Here is an 18,233-nt window from a genome sequence, read left to right on the forward strand (position 1 = left end):
CATTCCAGGATGGCTAAATTCAATCAAATATGGCAGTGCTTCCTACAATGCTATGATCACCAGGGCCAGTGCGTATGACGTGGGCCCACTTACTGGAAGCTGCTGGAAACAGAAAGTGAGCGCTCTGCTTCAAGACTGTAATGGACGGGGTTTTTTACTAGCCCATAAGTGGTTTGGCATCCTTCTTTCCCAGGAATTACCTAGAAATTCATTTAACATCTACAGAATTCAAATGAAACTTCAGAAGGCTAAACGTACATGAAGCAAAGGGGACAAGGGCACCGTGTTCTCTCACCCTCATCTTAAAGATACATCATCCTCATGGGGGGAAATGGAACCTCCCAGGAGGTGGTAATCAAGAATTAAAGCCAAAGGCGATCCGGCCTTACTTCTAACTTGGTCACTAACTTCTTCAGTAACTTTCAGAGAGTTACTTACCTTTCCTGTTTCTCCTTCCTCATCTGTAAAATGGAACTGTAACTGCTTAGGGACTCACCAAAGTGTTATAAGGAATAATTAGTTAGCATTTATGTAAGACTTTTGATCTTCAAAGTAAGATTATTAGACTATAAAGTGGAGTAGATGTGGTTTGAAAAAAATCTTTTAAAAACATAAAATAAAGTATACAAGCAAATTCAGAGAGGCAAAACAGGCTGACATCATCTCCCAAAGGCCAGATGTCTTCACCCCCATAGGCAGCCGCTTTCTGCCCTAATCTGTATTTGCATGTAAAGACAAAGGTATGAGAACCTTTTACTGGCAAAACTGGAGAAGGCAGAACTGAAGAGCGAAAGGAGAAACGAGAAGGTCAGAGGAGAGGCACCGAGGAAAATGTAAAAGGAAAGAGAGATAAGAAGAGAGAAAAATAAGGGGCAAGAAAGGAACAGAAAGCAGCAAGACATAAAGAAAGGCAAATCCTAAAAGAGGAGCAAAAACAGGAAGAGAGGAAGAAACACAGAGAGAAACTTCATTAGGGAACAAATAAAAAGTATTTCCTGTTTTCAAAGAAAACGTTAAATTTTTTTGACTTAAAAAAAAAAATCAGAGGACAAAGAGCAGAGGATAGAAAAACAGAACATAAAGCTTTAAGGAGTATGTCTGGAAACCAGAAAGCTGGAAGGGAAATCATTAGCAAGTCCACAGTGCGTCTACAGTGATACTGCGTGGATCAATTCATTTAACGCTGCCCTGTACATTTACAGAAAAGTACCTCTGATATAATAAAGGCTCATAAACACACAGAAATTGGGTTAGACCCGTTTCGAATTCCTGCCAAACAATGGTTCAGAAAAATGAAGCTCTATTTTAATTAGCTGGACTCAACGAGTGATTTGATAACAGCAGATGCTGTCTGCATGCTTTCAGCTTGATGGGCTCCACATACATGAACTTAAGAGTGGTTCTGATGCAATTAGGTATTTCTTTCTGTTCCAATGTGCCAGGCCCTAGGACCCAAGCCTATGTGTAGCCCCTCCAAATTGCTATATTTATCTACACATTAATATTTCAAATCATGAAGACCACATATGACAAGCAGAAAAGCAGTTTTCAAAGTCACTGGTAGGTAGACAAGAATATTCTCATGATGAATTTTCTCTTTCCACTGGAGAAAGAAAAGTTGGATAGCTGAGAAAAAGCCACACAGGGCCACATCAGTACAGAAATATTTAAAGCCAGAGCTGAAACACAACAGACTTCGTAGCTCCAATTTTGATTCCAGTCCAGCGCTACAGCAAAGGATTAGCGCACTTAATGCACAGGCTGACCTGGGACTAAGTGGCCTTCAAAATGTTCTTTGTAATCAGGCATCCTATTATAACCCAGCTCGCTGCTCCCTGAGACCGGCGATGGTGTGCAGAACCGCAACCCTGCAAGCCCAGGTATTTTCACCAGGTGCTTTCAAGCTGGGCACCTGCCTGCCCCTCACTCCCTTTTAAGCACTCTCTCCCCCAAAGAGCATTCTGTTTGCTTTTCCCACAGCACTCACTGCCCTCTCTGCCAGGACCACTCAGAGCATCACCACCCACATCCACAGGGCAGCTGAAGGACCTGTGTATAAAGCAAAAGCTGCTTCCAGCCCCGGACTCGCCTGATAGGAGGACCCAATCTGTTAATTATCTGTCAGTTTGTCACGGCTGGACTGAGAAGGGGAGAACCGTGCGGGGGGGGGGGAGGGGGGAGGCACTCTGCTGGGTGGTGCAGTACTCGTCCTGAAATTCTGAATCAGGCCTTCAAAACCCCCTGTTGAATGATGGGCGGTACAGAGGGTGAAAAAGACAAGAGGCCAGGGTTTTGAGTCACTCAATTGGGACAGAAGAGGGGGCCATGAAGCCCAACACCACCACCGCAAGTGCACGGGGCGAAACACACCCCCTCACTCTCTCTCTGAGAGGACAGAACGGACACAATGACCTTCACACCAGCTCCCGTCCGCTGGCGCTAACAAGCTGCACACTGTAAATCAAGGATGAAATCCCAGTGCCAGGAAAGCGAAGGAGAGACTCTTCTTCTGGGAGGGCCCACGGATGCCGCCTGCCTCTGAATCAGCGTTTCAGGCCGATGTGTGGAAGGCAGGAAGCTCCGTGCCGGCAACTGAAGGGAAAAATATGTATTTATTATATATAGTAGGCCTTCTTCAAAAGTTATTTATTTCACAAAACCACTCTGCTAAATAGAGGTTTCAATCTAATTGGAATTGCAATTTGCATATTGTAAATGCACCAAGTGACAGTCTTTGAGACTTCTGTTCTACTCCACAGTTTATGGGTTCACAAGCAGTAGATTTCCCAACATACACACATGCAAGAATGGAAGAAAAGACTACAGAGGAGTATCTTTCAAATATATATATCGTACAAAGTAATTTTTTTCAGCCCCTTGCAAACCCCTGAGGAGGGGCAGAGGGCTCAAGCTGTGAAATGGGGAGGATGCCTGCAATACCCTCCAAGGAGACAAAGCCAACAGGGAGAAAGGAGGCTGGTGGCAGCTGCAGGTTTGCTTCCGACCAAGTATTTGGGCACCCAAGTCTCTAGCGAGCCCCCACTCACCATGAGTCCCTTCTTTCCTTCCTGGGGGAGGCAAAGAGGGAACCCCTACTCAGCTTAACTCTCTCCACTCCCACCCGCAGCCCAAGTGCATGTGTGTCTGCGTCCTCAGTCACTTCCATCACAACCGACTCTTTGCAACCACCATGGACTGCAGCCCACCAGGCTCCTCTGTCCGTGGGATTCTCCAGGCAAGAACACTGGAGTGGATTACCATTTCTTCCTCCAAGGTATCTTCCCGACCCAGGAATTGAACCCGCGTCCTGCACTGCAGGCAGATTCTTTACCACTGAGTCACCTGGGAAACTTCCGTTCACATCCCAAATGAGCCATGGTTAATTTAACAGAGACGCAAATAGTCACAGACCAAAATAAAGGTTTTCGACAAGAAGTAAAATGAGACCTTATAAATCAAATAGGAAAAGAGAAAAGAAAAGGGAGAGACAGAAAGCACCCAAAGCAAATGATCAAGATACCGACAACTGAGGAAATGCGAAACAGAAGGGACCGGTCAGGACTTCCCATAAAGGTCTACCATTTTCTGTCTGTACCTCTGGGTTCATTACCGAAAGCGGATTTACGACAGGAGGAGATACTGTTCTGGGGAAGAGAAACGGGTGCTAAGATTCCGGAGTCCCATACATGCCCAGGACTTTATCTCCCTAGATTGCATCTAAATTAACCTTCTGCTCCTTGTTCCCCTCACTCACTTCAAGAAGAAATAACTTTTTCAAAGACGGCACCCCTAGAGCCCAAAGATATCCCCTGCTTCCTTCAAAACAAAGCACCTTCTAGTTTATGGCAACTCCTTTCTGCTTTCCATGCTCTGATAAGACCAGTCTCTCTGTCACAGGGTGTAACCTTCATTTAAAAAAAAAAATCAGAGCTTCAGCTTCCCATTAAAAAAAAAAAGAAAGATAGGAAGAATAAATATGAATTTGAAGGGGAATTCTGCCAAAACCTGAACCTCCCAAATCTGGTTCAGCCACATTCTTGCCCACAACCTGTACTTCTCGGTGCCTCCCTACATTTTTCAAAATGCAGCTGCACAGACCTTTTAAAATTCAGATTTCTAGCACCTATAATTACAGGGCGCTCGAGCCAGGCTCCTTTAATTAATGAACCTGACTCCTCTCTCTTCAAAAGGAAATCTGCATAAGGGATATATCACAGGGGTGACCTGACCCCTGAGCGGCGCTCTCTGCTCTCTCTGCATGATGGCCACCAGCACCCTGCACCCCAAAGGGAACGTGAAGTTGCCCCCACCAACCCCTGCATCCCGCCTCCATGGACGATCCCAATCGGGCACAAGCCTATTCTGCAGTGAAGACCATAAAACATCTCATGGAATGGAAGGGAAGAGAAGGAAGCTTTCCTGGGTGTGACCAACAAAATCCAAAGAGAATGAGAGTTTCCTAGCTAGAGTGCTCCCCTGGTTTCACCCTCTTCCCTCTGCCGGGATGAAGAGCACGGGGTGCAGGCAGCTGCCATTGTTCAAGGCTGGACAAGCAACAGAGAAAACAGCCTGGGCTTGGAAAACTCTGGAAAAGAACACAACACAACAGGCCTGGAATTGACATGCATCCCAAAGCTGAAATAAGACTGGTAAGAAAACCCGTGCCTCTTTAAAGCTAAACAGGTGGAGAAGGGGCGTGACGTTCAGGATACTGCACACAAGGTCTGGAGAAGAATTTGAACACATTCCAAGGACGATGTACCGACCTCAAGTTCCCAGGCGCTCCTCGCGGATCCTTGATACTACTCCTCTCTAAGGAGGAGACACTACCCAGTGAGTAGTATTTAAAGAACTGGCTCTCCTTCTGGCTGCTCTGGGCAGCACGACCCCACACTGTTTGTAGCTGCTGCACGTGCCAGGACAGTCTAGAGCTGCTCTCCTGAAAGTGGCTAAAAGCTGGCTCATAACCATGCTCGCTGGAAAGCAGGCTGCCCTTGGCTGCAACAAAGACGGGAAATAGTAGCAAACAAAAGCCAAGATACCAGAACAGACCAGGCCTCAGTCAAATCAAGGCAACCCCATGTAAAGTTGCAGCTAGGAGATTTGAGAGCCAGATCTGAGAAGATGCCAATGCATTTGGCAATAATAAAAACAGGTTTGGTTCAGTCTCTACCACCTGATACCCTGATGTCTCAAGGGTCCCCTGGGCCCCCAACAAACCCAGTGGGGCAACATTTGCTTTACCGACCAAACATCTCTCTCCTAAAAGTGGCATCAATGGTGCAGTGGTAAAGAATCGGCTTGCCAAGGCAGGAGAAGCAAGAGACTTGGGTTCGACCCCTGGGTCAGGAAAATCCCCTGAAGGAGGAAATGGCAACCTACTCCAGTATTCTTAACCTGGAAAATTCCATGGACAGAGGAGCCTGGCAGGCTACAGTCCATGGGGTCGCAAAGAGTTGGACACGACTGAGTGTGCACGTACTTAACACAACTCCTACTGGTAGGGTAAAAGGTCTTGGACTATGTACCTAGTAACATAGGGTCTGAGGTTTTCCTAGTTTCTCACACATGATCTGGGCTATAAAATGAAGCTAAGAAACTACTGGAGAACAGCGTTGGGGCTGACCAATGAAACCTAGTCACGCTGTCCTAGCCGCTTCGTTCTTGCCAGAGCACATTATAGGGTAGGTGTCAAAAACGAATTCAACCATTTCTGCACTCTGCCAGAAAAGGGGGCTCTAGTGTTCCAGTGACATTCTGCCATTGCAAACACGATTTTGTAAGCAAGGGGGGAAAAACAGTAACATCAGTCCATCCAATGGTTAAACCCTCAGATTAAAGCGAGGCACGACCCCTGCCCTTGGAGTCTGACTCCATGGCACCTGTCTTGCTTCCTGGCATGGCAACCTGCCACCGTGATGCCCAGCACCCACAGGTTAACATACTCCATCATCTCTGCTTTCCCACTAGGTCCGTCTCCGATCACTTCGCAGCCTGGATCCAGAGCCCTCAGTGCTGGAGAGGAGCTCCAGGCTGAGAGCACGACTGGCTGTGAGGAGCCAACCACTTCCGTGTTTCTGAATCACAGGCAGTCAGAGCCTGCTGGTGAAGGATTTTTTTAATTTAGTTTGGTTTTCCAACCAAGACCTTCTCAAAGTTCACTGTTCTTTGAAGTGGTAGCATTTAATTTTCTAATAAACAATTAGAAGTACAGGACTACAGAGAACGCCGAATCAAGGACGAAGGTCAGAATATGCAAAAATAAGGGGCTGGCAGGTAGCAGAGTTCAGGAATGTCCAGGGATTCTTGGCACGGGAGCTCACACCAGCCAGCCAGGCACTCTCTTTCCAGGGTGTCTCAAGGGGAAATCACCCATCGATCCTAGGACACACTCGCTCCAGGACCAATCCCTTACCTCAGAACAGCCTCTGCCTCAAATTCCTGCTTGAGCTTTAATGTTTAAATTATTAAATGCATTAATGTATTTACATTATTCAAGTCTTATGTGCATTTTTCTAAGATAATTTATGTATAAGAGTTTGAATGTCCGTGACTGTTAATGTCTACAACCCTTCCTGTTCATTATTGATTCTGGAAGGAAAAAAAAAAGTCAGAGTTTTAATGCCTTATTTTTAATGTATTAAGAGTCTGAATAAGTGCATTCTCTTTTTTCTTTTGTAATTTCATAATTTAAGTAGTGCATTTATTAAACTGACACAGTATGAATTGTGGTGAAGCCTGGCACGGCTCCACGCTGCGGGAGCAGCCGGCTGGAAGACGCGCCTGCGCCTCACCACCGCCTCACTCACCATCATCTTCCCACCTCCACGCAGCCAGCACGGGCCGCCGGGGAACTGCAGGTGCAGGGCACATTTAGGATGGGCAAGGAGACTTCCCTTCCCGTCCTCCCTCTTGCCCAGGGCCTCACTCCTCATTAAGTGGGTTTCCAGAATGCTGTGGAGCTGCCTCTTGGTTTCTTTTAAACGTGGAACTTTTCTGCTCATGGAAGTCCTCCTCTGGGGTACTCCAGGTGATATTCAAACATAGCACACAATTTTCAAGAACAAAATCAAAATGCCCAGCTTACCATGGTGGAAACAGCCAACAAAACAGTTATTTTTAAAGAGGCAAGGGAAGGGAGGTGTGGGTCTCAAAATGCAAAACATCTCAAACAAACAAACAACCCTCCACTTGGGCAAAAAAACAACTTTCTTTTGAAATCCAGTTTCCCCAGCCTAACAGCCCTCTTTCGACGATAGACAATAGAGCGACAGTGACACCCAATGGCCTATGAGTTCAATCCCAACTGAGCGCGCCCCAGGGTATGGGTCTCGAGCCCGGAGCTCCTGCACCGACATGGAAGCTCAAGGAAACATCAGCTAGTCATCAGGAAGCTGAGGTGCTAATGGAGAAATTTCTTGCTGCTGCATGAACACACACGTAGATGGTATGAGCACACGTCAGTACAGTCTCTTTCTGGTGGGTGACGTGAGCACGTGTGCACATGTGTATGGACACAGATACACAATATGTGGATGCAGCAACATTGGACAAATCACCCTGGAATGGGAGAAAGGATGGCAGACGTAGCTCACTGCTGCCTTAGAATCTGACTCTGCCATTTCGAATGTCATACACACACACACACACATGCACGCATACAACAAAAATAACATGTACACATTATATAGGTTTTTACTATATTTTCTTTTTTTTCTGTTTCTTTTCTTTTTTCTTCTTCTTCTCTTTTTTGGCTACTCATTACCATTCTTTAACTGTTACAATTTATATCAGCATATAATGTTAAATAATTACAGGGAGCGAAGCTCACTCTAGTGAGGATATAAACGCGCTGTGGGAATCTACAGATTTAAACAAATAACACTCACAGCAGGGGGTGAGCGGATGAATTAGCATTAATATCCTGCCTGGGAGATCCCAGTGCACTGGTACTGCTTAAATACAGATCTTTTCTGTAACAGTCAATATGACAGCTCCCGGCAATACGGCCCCTTTCCTTTTCCCAGTCAATATAGCAGCCAGTGAAAATAGAAACGTCCCTATAGCAATCAATATAGCAGCCAGCTAAAATAAACCCTTCCCTTTTAAGGGCTATATAATAGTCAGCTAAATGGAAGAATTGGCACCCCTGCTGGACAGCTCAGCAGAGAAGCCAAGGAATGAGCAGGCCACGAGCACTAAATGATCCTTCTGCTCCTCTCAAAAGGGCTCTGCCCAGGAAGGGAGAAGACAGCAGTAGGTAGGGAATCCAGAGGGAGCCTGGAAGAGACACCTGGCAGGCTGCTCCCAGTCCAAGGAGTAAATGCCCAGGTCAGAAGCGGGCCACAGGGCACCCCTCACTGAGGTTTAATTCAAGTGGCCAGGAACTCTAGAATCCTTGTCCAAACTGTCAGCTGGAAGGAGGGAATGTGTCTATCCACTGGGGAGTAACTTGATTTGAACCCCCTCGTGCCCCCGCCCTGCTCCCACCCTAGCCCCAGAAGGGAAGAGTATTGAGTTAACAGCCTGTGGTTTTCTGTTTTCCAGCAGCATGAAAAGCAGTTGTGTCAGAAACAGACATTGAGCCAAGTGGGTTAAAACACAGCATTCTATGTTGAGTGCTGCCCAGCAGACAGGCAGAATTCATGCTTGAAGCTCACAGCCATCAATCTATTAAATACTGTAACAATACCATATCTTCCCCCATTCACAGCATGGAAAATATTCTCCTTCCTTGGAGATATGTAGGAAAGTTTTCTCACAACAGAATTCAGAGGACGGCTCACTTTGAAGGCCAAAACAGACCAAAGGCATTAAAAGAAGAAGAAGAAGAAAGAAAAACAAGGAACATTTAAGAGAGGTTCCTGTGCATTTGAAGTTGTTGTTCTTTTTCATTATAATTAGCTACTTTTAAAACTGGGCTTCCCTGATAGCTCAGTTGGTAAAGAATCCACCCACAGTGCAAATTAAACTTTTAAAATTAGTTTGGTAGGATTTATGAGTTTGATAAATGTGGAATATAACCACTGACACCAGTGCAGGATTCCCACAAACATTCCTGAAGTAAATGCTGGGATTCAGTTATGCTCCAAAGCAGATGAACATCTGGGACCCACCCCCCTTCATTAAAATTCCACAATCTGTCTGCCTTCCTTTGGGTAGATCCATGGAGGGTCCCTGTTTCCCTGGCCAGGTGTTGAACACCCAGTGACGCTCCTGTCATCCATCAGGTGACTCAATCAAGTGCCACAATGTGAGAAACTGCCGGGAGAAAGATCCAAGTCCTGGTTGGAGAGCTCAAGTCCTTAAAAATTTAGATCCTGACACCCCACCTCAGCCATGAGAATGAGCAGATGCTCTCTACTTCAGGAATTCCAGGTAAATACCATCTCAGGAGAGAAAATGGTTAATCAGATCAAGGCCCCTCTCCCTGCAATCAATATCCTGATATAGGAACCCTACCGGCTGTCCTAGGAAAGCCTGGAGATCTCAGTCACACTCTGAGCCTGGTACCCACTCAAGGGAGGAAATGGCCCTGTGGGGGAGACCCACAAGTTTGCAAAAGGCAGGATCACAAAAAGTGAGCTACTGTTATGATTTGACGTGGCACTTAGCTTCAAGAGCTGAGGCCAAGTGCTTTATAAACTTCAATGTATGTTTCCATTTCTAAACCACACACATAAACTAGGGGGGTGGAGACTCTAAATCAGTAAACCTGAAGAGAAGTCATGATGTTAACAGAGACCACTTCAACTACAAAGGCGGTGGAGCCGGGGGCGGGGGGATGGTTCAGGAGAGAAAGAGGGAGAAAGAGAGAGAAATGAAAGGGAAAATAATCATGAAAGGGAAGCAGAAAAGAGAGACATGAAAGAAAAGATCAGAGATAACAGGAGAGGTAACAAAATAGAAAAGGAAGACAAAGACCTTACTTTGGCATTTAAAGGTTTCAGGGCATTTTATGAAATGACAGTTGCAATAAAACAAATAGAATGGTGAGTCATCTGGTTTCCAACTTCTGAGTCAAAAGGAGCTGTTTCTAGACAAACTACAAAGCAGCGCTGCTGCCTGCACACTTAACGATGCCTATCACTGCTTCAGAGCAGGATGTGGGGAGTGCACACGGGGAGGTGGGAGTGAGCACTGTCTCTGCTGGTCCCAGTGTCACTGCGAATAAAGACTGTCAAGATTTAAACCATAATAATGGAAAGGCTATAAAGGTCTCAGCTATAATGTTTCCTCTGATGATCCCTTTCATAAAATGCCCTCTTTATGTTGCCTGCATGGTGGTGGTACACTAAACATCTGTGTATGTGTGCTGGTGGCCACGCTGCACCCCCGAGTCCTGGCAGGCAGCAACTGTGCACCCCAGCCCCGTGGCTCATCACCACCACCTACGTAAGTGAGGACACACACACACACTCCACAAACGTGTGTGCAGTGCCTACTTCTGCTGGGAGCTGAGGGGTAAGGATATATGCCCACCCCAGACAGGCAGGGTTCAGCAAGGGGCCTAGGTGTCAAACCTCCAAGAAACAAACAAACAAACACTGTCTTCTGCTTGGAAATACGGCCATGCATCACAGGGGCTCCTCTGCTACTTCAGCACCAAGCAGCCTGACACAAGAGCTTGGCAGCCTAACAGTGAGACTCAACTTTTCCCCGTCCTGTGCCAGAGCCAAGTGGATAAGCTGGAATACAAACCAGATAAATGCTCAAAGAGGGCTAAACTGGGCACCACAAAGACGTGCCTTCACTTGGACTCAGCAGACGAAACTGTACAGAAAACCACCGGTTTCGAGATAATCTTTTATCTGCAGCTTACCACCTAACCATCCTAGACATCAGGGAACCACACAGAAAACAGAAACGGAATCTCTCCACAGTGATACTTTATAGACATGACAAAGGGGCAGGAACTAAGAAAGAATAACATGGACGTGAAAACCACACGCAGGGATGAGATGAGGTTGAAATGTGTAAATTGGGAAGACTGTGGGATGAAATTAGGGAAGCCAAGGTAAGAAATTAGGAGAGGACCCATCCAAGTCGAGCCCGACTCGGGACAGATGCAGAACGAGAACTCAAGAGTGCTAGGTGGGCAGCCAGTGCCAACCACAAACCATCACTGGGCTGCTCTCCCTGTTGAGCTATAATTGGTGAGTCTGTGACGGAGCTACCAATTATCGTTAGGCCCCCTGTATTTAGTCCACAGACAAAGGGAAGCAGGAGAGACCAGTTAGTAATGAGTAAGTAATGGCCACTAAAATACATTGTATTTTACTGAGCTGCTTCGGCAGGAAAAGCCATTCAGAAAATAAAAAGTGAAAGAATAAAATAAGCTGGAGAAACTCAATTTTCTTCTCCCTTCCTCCCAAAGCCACACTTAGGATAAAATGAGGTTTGTGCAGGTTAATCCTTATGAGGTAAGAAAAAAATGATTAAATACATTAAAAAAATCAATTGTACATTAAACCAAATCCAGGAACTGCGAAAACAAACACTGCAGCGTGCCTCCAGCCGGCATTAGCTCTGCCAGTCTGGTCAGCCGGGGATACCCCACCTGCCGCAGCCCGCTGAGTAATGGAAGCTGAGCGGAAAGGCAGAGGAGAAATACAGCTGGGAGGAGCTGGGCGGGGGAACCACAGACCTGGATTTCACTGGAATAAAGTTATTTCTAGACATGAGAAAGGAAGAAATAAAGTGTCTTCTAGATGGGGCTCTGGAGCCCAGGCTGAATTCCTCGAAAATCCAACAGAAATAACAATAATGATACTAATAATCATTTGATAAACAGAAGTTATAAACCATTCCACTGTTGAATGATCTGCCACTATTTCTAGTTACTTCTTCTGCTCATTAGCAGATTCTATTAACTGCCATTTTTCAGAGAGAACAGAGAGTGAGCTGGAGAGGTGAGGTTAGGAGGCCTGCTGTGTCTCTGAGGAAAGCCACTCGTAGCCAGCAAGGAAGCTCCCATTGGTCCCCAGCGCGCCAGGGTCCTCAGATTCCTCGGATGAACGCCCGCAAGAAGGCAGAGCCCGGGAGTGGGCGGTCACCTGCTCCTCCCACAGTGGAGTCAGGACTGAGAATTCTTAGCTAATCCTAAATAAACCTCACAGGGCTGAACTGGCGCGGCCAATTTGCTTCTCCGTGTATACTGCAACCATCCGGTTTTGACTGCAACCTAACCTTCCCCTTCCGTCACTTGCTTCAGCCACACAGCTGGAAGAAGATCTGAGAGCTGGGGCTTCTGCATGGGGGAGTCAGTCACTCACTTCAACAAGGCACAAGTTGGCCATATGGATCGTGGGCCCCAAAGTCTAAAAGGATTGACAAATCCGAAGTTTCCTCTTTAATGTACTTATGCAATGAGTCATTGAGAATGGAAGAGAAACCTCTGTCAGCCCGGCTTGGGGTGGGGGTGGGGGCTGGGGGAAGTGAAGGGATGTGCTGACAGGCAGAAGAGATAATCAACCACATGAGAGCAGTGCTCCCGACAGAATAAAGACCCACGTTCACGGGGGGAGTTTCAAAACATCCAAACAGCACTGGAGCCGGTTATCAACGGCAACAAGTAAGATGGGACAGAAAGATTTCACTCTCCTGAAGACGTCTCTAGTCTCTCATCTTCAAAGCAAGTGACCTTTGCTGTCTTAACTCTGACAGTGAAGGACTTGTGACAGTTGATGGAGACACAGATAAAGGATTTACCTGAGGGGCAGGGAAAGCCAGAGAGGAAGATCCCAAAGTCTGTAGTTTCTTGACTTCTACGGCGTGGAAAGCAAAGCACTCAGTTGTGGACCCTCCCCTCGGCCAGCAGGAGAGGGAACAACAAGCAGCTGCTGCCCCCTAGGAGCTACCAGGGACACAGCACCTTGCTCGACAGACAGAAGATGAAAAGATCCTATTATCTCGCCTCCATCCCGCAACCCGTCATTAGTGAGGTACATGGGTGCAGACGCCTCCTCCAAGCACAAGGAGGCCCACATCACCTGTGATAAATTAATAGGTGCCTTTTCAACAGCTAAGGTGCGCACAAAAGACTCCAACCAATGACAGTGCATGAAGGCAGCAGCTTCAGAGAAGCAGAGACTCACCAGGCAGCACCTGAACAAGCCAAAGCCTAAAAAATAAAGCCTGAAAAAGCCTAAAGCCAAAGTCTCCCACACCTCTGTGCCTCGCGAGGTGGGCACACTGCCCGCCTGCTCCCCCAGCCTGCTCAAGACCTTGGGGTTTACACCCCAGTCCTGCTGCTGACTAGCTATGGGAACCTGGGCTGGAGGAAGAGGGATCTTCACCAGTTTGTTACGATGAAACAAGATAATGAAAACAAAGACACCAGCACAGAGGCCAGCACATCACAGAGCAGCCTTCTGGCCTCGGTGATCAGAGCTAGTAATGGGTTAGTTAATCGAAAAATCAGTTAAAGCAGGGAATTGTTAAAAATGGAGTCTATCTACATACCTTCAACATTTCACATGAACTTAAAACCTATAAACAAATGTACAGTCATTTGCTAATTTTTTGATGTGAAGCCAAGAGCTTTTCTTTGAGTGTGGGCCCACAGACTGAAGTTCCCAGACGTCTTTCTTGCATAAACTTCACCCGTAACACACCCTTCACAACTTCTACAGCAAAGCAAGCTTTTAAAAGACATTAGCAAAGCAAACTTAAGTACAGAATGCGTCTAGATTTTTAGGATCTTCCCCACTCACACCTAAAAGGACAGTAACCTTTTTAGCAATTTGCATTTAACAAAACATTCAGCTTAGTTTTCACAGAATCCTCTTTTTACATCTATATTTACAAAACACACCATACTTGTTGATCCTTCTGTTCACATTATACTTCACCTGTTCACAGGATATTTAACAAAATGGCCTAATTCGTTAAAAAATCAACTGGCACACAGGTTGAAGACAAGCTGGTTCCCTCCTGGTCTGCAGAAGGGGCGTGGGTGTGGGGGTAACCAGGCAGCGATGGGCTAGAGGGCCCAGGCCTGGTGCATAGCTTCCCAGCCCCATGACAGTTAGTCGGTGTCTAATGCAAGCTCTTGACACTTTTCTTAAAATATGTATTTACTGGTGCCGCCACTTCATTTCACAAGAGATTTGAAATGAGTCAAAGGTATACACAAAAGGATACAGCAAATAGAAAGTATGAGCAAAGGGGGAAAAAGATGTCTAGTAAACCCATTTTCAGCTAAAAATGGAAAAGCTAAACCATGTCTACGTATGATCAGGGCCTCCCAGGTGGCCCAGTGGTAAAGAATCCATCTACAAGTGCGGGAAAGGCAGGTTTGACCCCTGGGTTGGGAAGATCCTACGGAGAAGGAAATGGCAACCTACTCCAGTATTCTTGTCTAGAGAATCCAATGGACAGAGGAGCCTAGAAGGCCACAGTCCATGGGGTTGCAAAGAGTCAGACATGACTTAGTGACTGGGCACTCACACATGTATGCTCATTAACCTGTGTGCTGGATTCTATCAGCAGCTCCTCCCCTCCAAGCTGGAAAAGGCAGCTCTGCCTGTACAGATGCTCTGCTGTGGCCGGACTGGACCAGAGTGGACACAGAGAAAGGCCTCTCGGCACCTGTAGACTCTGTGAACACAAGCAGGAGAACAGTGCCACCAAGGTCACCAAAGGCAAGAGGTCACAAAAGTGGCAGCACGTCTTCTTCCCGATGGGGCTATCTGTCAGGACGCCCCGTCCATGGGGGCCAGGAGTCGGCTCCTGGCTGACTCAGTGTCAGGGAGCGCCCCTTGCAGATTTACCTCGAGCATCACTCAGCGTCGGCCCATCTCTAGACTGCGCAGACAAACTCATAATGGCAGGGAGAAGATTTGTGGAGCAACAGGCATAAATCTTGGTTATAACTACAAACCATAAAAGAAAGGAGAGCTGGGAGGGAAGGAGGGAGGGCTGCGAGCACGTCCTTCTCCTGAGCACCACTTTATCTTCCCGCGGCTTCTCAGCGCAGAGTGGGGTTAACTATGAGAGCGGATTCTTCAAACCCAAATTGGTCTGCATGGTTTGACAAGGGGCTAGAGTATTTTAAATTGAAATTATCCTGGAGAGCGCAGGGCACATGGCTGCCCGAAGCATGACATCCGGTGTTTCACAAACTGGAGGTTTGTGGGGGATTTGCTAGGTTTGTCACACAGAACACCACCCTTTAGGCCACACTGTAAAAGCAGCTTTTGCATGAAAATTCTTTCACATAAGATAATGACTGATTTTAAGGGACTTCCCTGGTGGTCCAGTGGTTAAGAATCTGCCTGCCATTACAGTGGACACGGGTTCGATACCTGATTTGGGAACTAAGATCTCACATGCCAGCCAAAGGGCAACTAAGCTGGTGAGCCAGAGTTACTGAGTCCAAGTCCTACAGCCCTTAAGCCACAACTAGAGAAGCCACCGCAATGAGAAGCCCATGCATCACAACAAAGAGCAGCCACTGCTGGCTGCAACTAGAGAAAACCTCTGTGCAGCAACGAAGACCCGGTGCAGCCAAAAATAATTAAATGAGATACTGACTTATTTTAAACAAAAAAACAGTTTCAGGTCAGCCTGCCCAAATAAGAGCTCTAGACACCCCACACCCAGCAACGCCTGGGTAGGAACTTCTGAGACCACGTTTCCAAGAGGAAAGGGAGGCTTCCCTGGTGGCTCAGATGGTGAAGAATCCGCCTGCCATGCGGGCTACCTGGGTTCGATACCTGGGTTGGGAAGATCCCCTGGAGAAGGGAACAGCTACCCACTCCAGTATTCTGGCCTGGAGAATTCCATGGACAGAAGAGTCTGGCGGGCTACACTACATAGGGTCACAAAGAGTCGGACACGACTGAGCGACTTTCACTTTTTCAAAGAATGAGGCCAGTGACAAGATTAAAAACCCAATTCCCCCATCACTGTGGCTCTGAAAAAAGGCACTTGTGCACTCAGCTTGCCAGTTCCCACGTCTCCAGAAGGAGGACACTGCTCAGTTATCCAAAAGCTGGGCCTCTGATTACCGGAACTACAGCAAATAAAAAGTATTACCACGAAAGCAGGAACCCAAAATATAAACAAAGCTGAACACCAATTTCAAATTCCATTTCTCTAATTATTACTTCTAAGAGTTTCGACTCATCTAATAATTATTTGTAAAAGGATACCTTAAAACTGAAAAAAAAAAACCAAAAAAAAACACCTCTTCATTTTACCTGAAGGAGGAAAGAACTTAAAGGGCACCGCCTGGTCTATTCAATGAAACTCCTCAGCCTGTAATAGGAAGGACGGAGCAGGAAGAGTCAGTAATTTCAAAATCAGTAAGTAGCCGAGAGATTAGAGAGAAGCCACCAGAGACAGAATGAGGCTTTTCTCAGGTTCATCCATTTCAGCATTTGGCTCTCACCAGTTTCCTCCCCCAATCCACAGGACAGGCAGGAATCTCAGGCTCCCGCCTGACAAGGGGTGTCAGTGTTAAAGAGCAACGTTTTGGGGGAGTGGGGGAGGAGGAAAGCCAACCTCTCTGCCAATCTGCAGTGCCTGGACCTCCGGCCCCACATCTGGAGTCAGGACACACGACATGCAGGGGTGTACCACAAGCCCCACCCCCTGGGTGTTCACATTTGACTGAGGTTCCAAGTTTCTCACAGCAGCTGTGAGGGGCGCCTGTGCCTTTGTTACAGTAAGCACCGAAACGCAGATGGCTCACTTTTTACAAATAAACAAACAGAGCAGATTTAGGGTTATCCCTACAACATCATCGGAGAAGGTAATGGCAACCCACTCCAGTACTCTTGCCTGGAGAATCCCAGGGACGGGGCAGCCTGGTGGGCTGCCGTCTATCGGGTCGCGTACAGTCGGACACGACTGAAGCGACTCAGCAACAGCAGCAGCAGCAGCAGCAGGGTTATCCCTACAACATCAACGGAGAAGGCAACGGCAACCCACTCCAGTACCCTTGCCTGGAGAATCCCAGGGAGTGGGCTGCCGTCTATGGGGTCGCACAGAGTCGGACACGACTGAAGCGACTTAGCAGCAGCAGGAGCAGCTACACCATCAGCTACATCATCATGCCCAGTCACCTGCCTCCAAGTGGACGCTGAGTGGGAAACAGATGGAAATCACAGCTCAGCCGAGCACACCTAACTCTGATACACTCACAGAAAGCAACCATTACAGACTCTTTAAATAATAATGCTTAATACTTTAGATTTGACATATTTATTTATCTTTCCTGGAAAAAATGACAATTTCCTAAAATCTAAGTGGCTAGTGTCACTACTCCATGCTTATAAAATACTTTCATGAATACAATGCTAAAATCAATTTTATTCTGCCAAGTGCTTTGAACTTTATAAAATAAATACATATTATAAGTTCTATATGTGCATACACACATACACATATTATGCACATGAGTATACACAAAGAAACGCACTGGGCATGTGAATGTCATCTTTCAGAAATGTTTTGGTGGGGAAAAAACATGAGAATCACCTCCTCACAGTAAGTCCACCAACAAGTTTACCTAAGTACTCCACAAAAGATACAAATGCAGGGGAGACTGTGCCAGAGGTACCTGTGAGAGGTTTTCAGGAGACAGGCGACCGGCCACAGCTCTTCTCCTAAAGAGGAGCTCCCTGAATTCATCAAGATATTAATGACCTTTTTTAGATTTTACTTTTTGGCCACATCACACGGCATATGGTATCTTAGTTCCTCAACAAGGGATCAAATCTTCCCCCCCAACCCCCAGCCCCCGTATTAGAAGCACAGTCTTTAACAACTGTACCACCAGGGAAGTCCCTTAAAAGCCTTTTGCTTGCCAGCCTCTGGTTAACTGACTTAAAAACCAAAGAGAAAATCTTAGGTGTCCAGGTATGAGGTAGAAGAGCTCCCCCAGAAGGGTGGAGATCAAACACATGAACCACCCACCCAACCCCTCCACCCCAGGCAAGTCTGCCTTAGCCTCAGGGAGAAACTTGAGGAGACATGATACTTCTCTACTTCAGATATGTGGAGCCTAAAAAATTAAAATTAAAAAACAGAACTCAGAGGAGGGTGGGGGGAATGGGTGAAAACGATCAAAAGGAGCAAAATTCCAGTTATAGAATAATTAAGTCATGGGGATGTAAGGTAAAAAAAAAAAAAAAGGGAGAATTCAGCATACCAAAAAACATTAATCCCAGGGAAGGTGACAGGAGAAGGCAATGGCACCCGGCTCCAGTACTCTTGCCTGGAAA

General features: G+C 46.7%; 1 protein-coding gene across 1 annotated transcript in view; it reads right to left on the reverse strand.

Annotated features, from left to right (window-relative positions):
- The window catches only part of PEX14 (peroxisomal biogenesis factor 14), a 141,422-nt gene that overhangs the window by 104,761 nt on the left and 18,428 nt on the right, over positions 1-18,233 (reverse strand). The gene's annotated exons all lie outside the window — the stretch shown is intronic.

This window comes from Cervus elaphus, chromosome 14 (genome assembly GCF_910594005.1).
Source record: "Cervus elaphus chromosome 14, mCerEla1.1, whole genome shotgun sequence".
Lineage (NCBI taxonomy): Eukaryota > Metazoa > Chordata > Mammalia > Artiodactyla > Cervidae > Cervus > Cervus elaphus.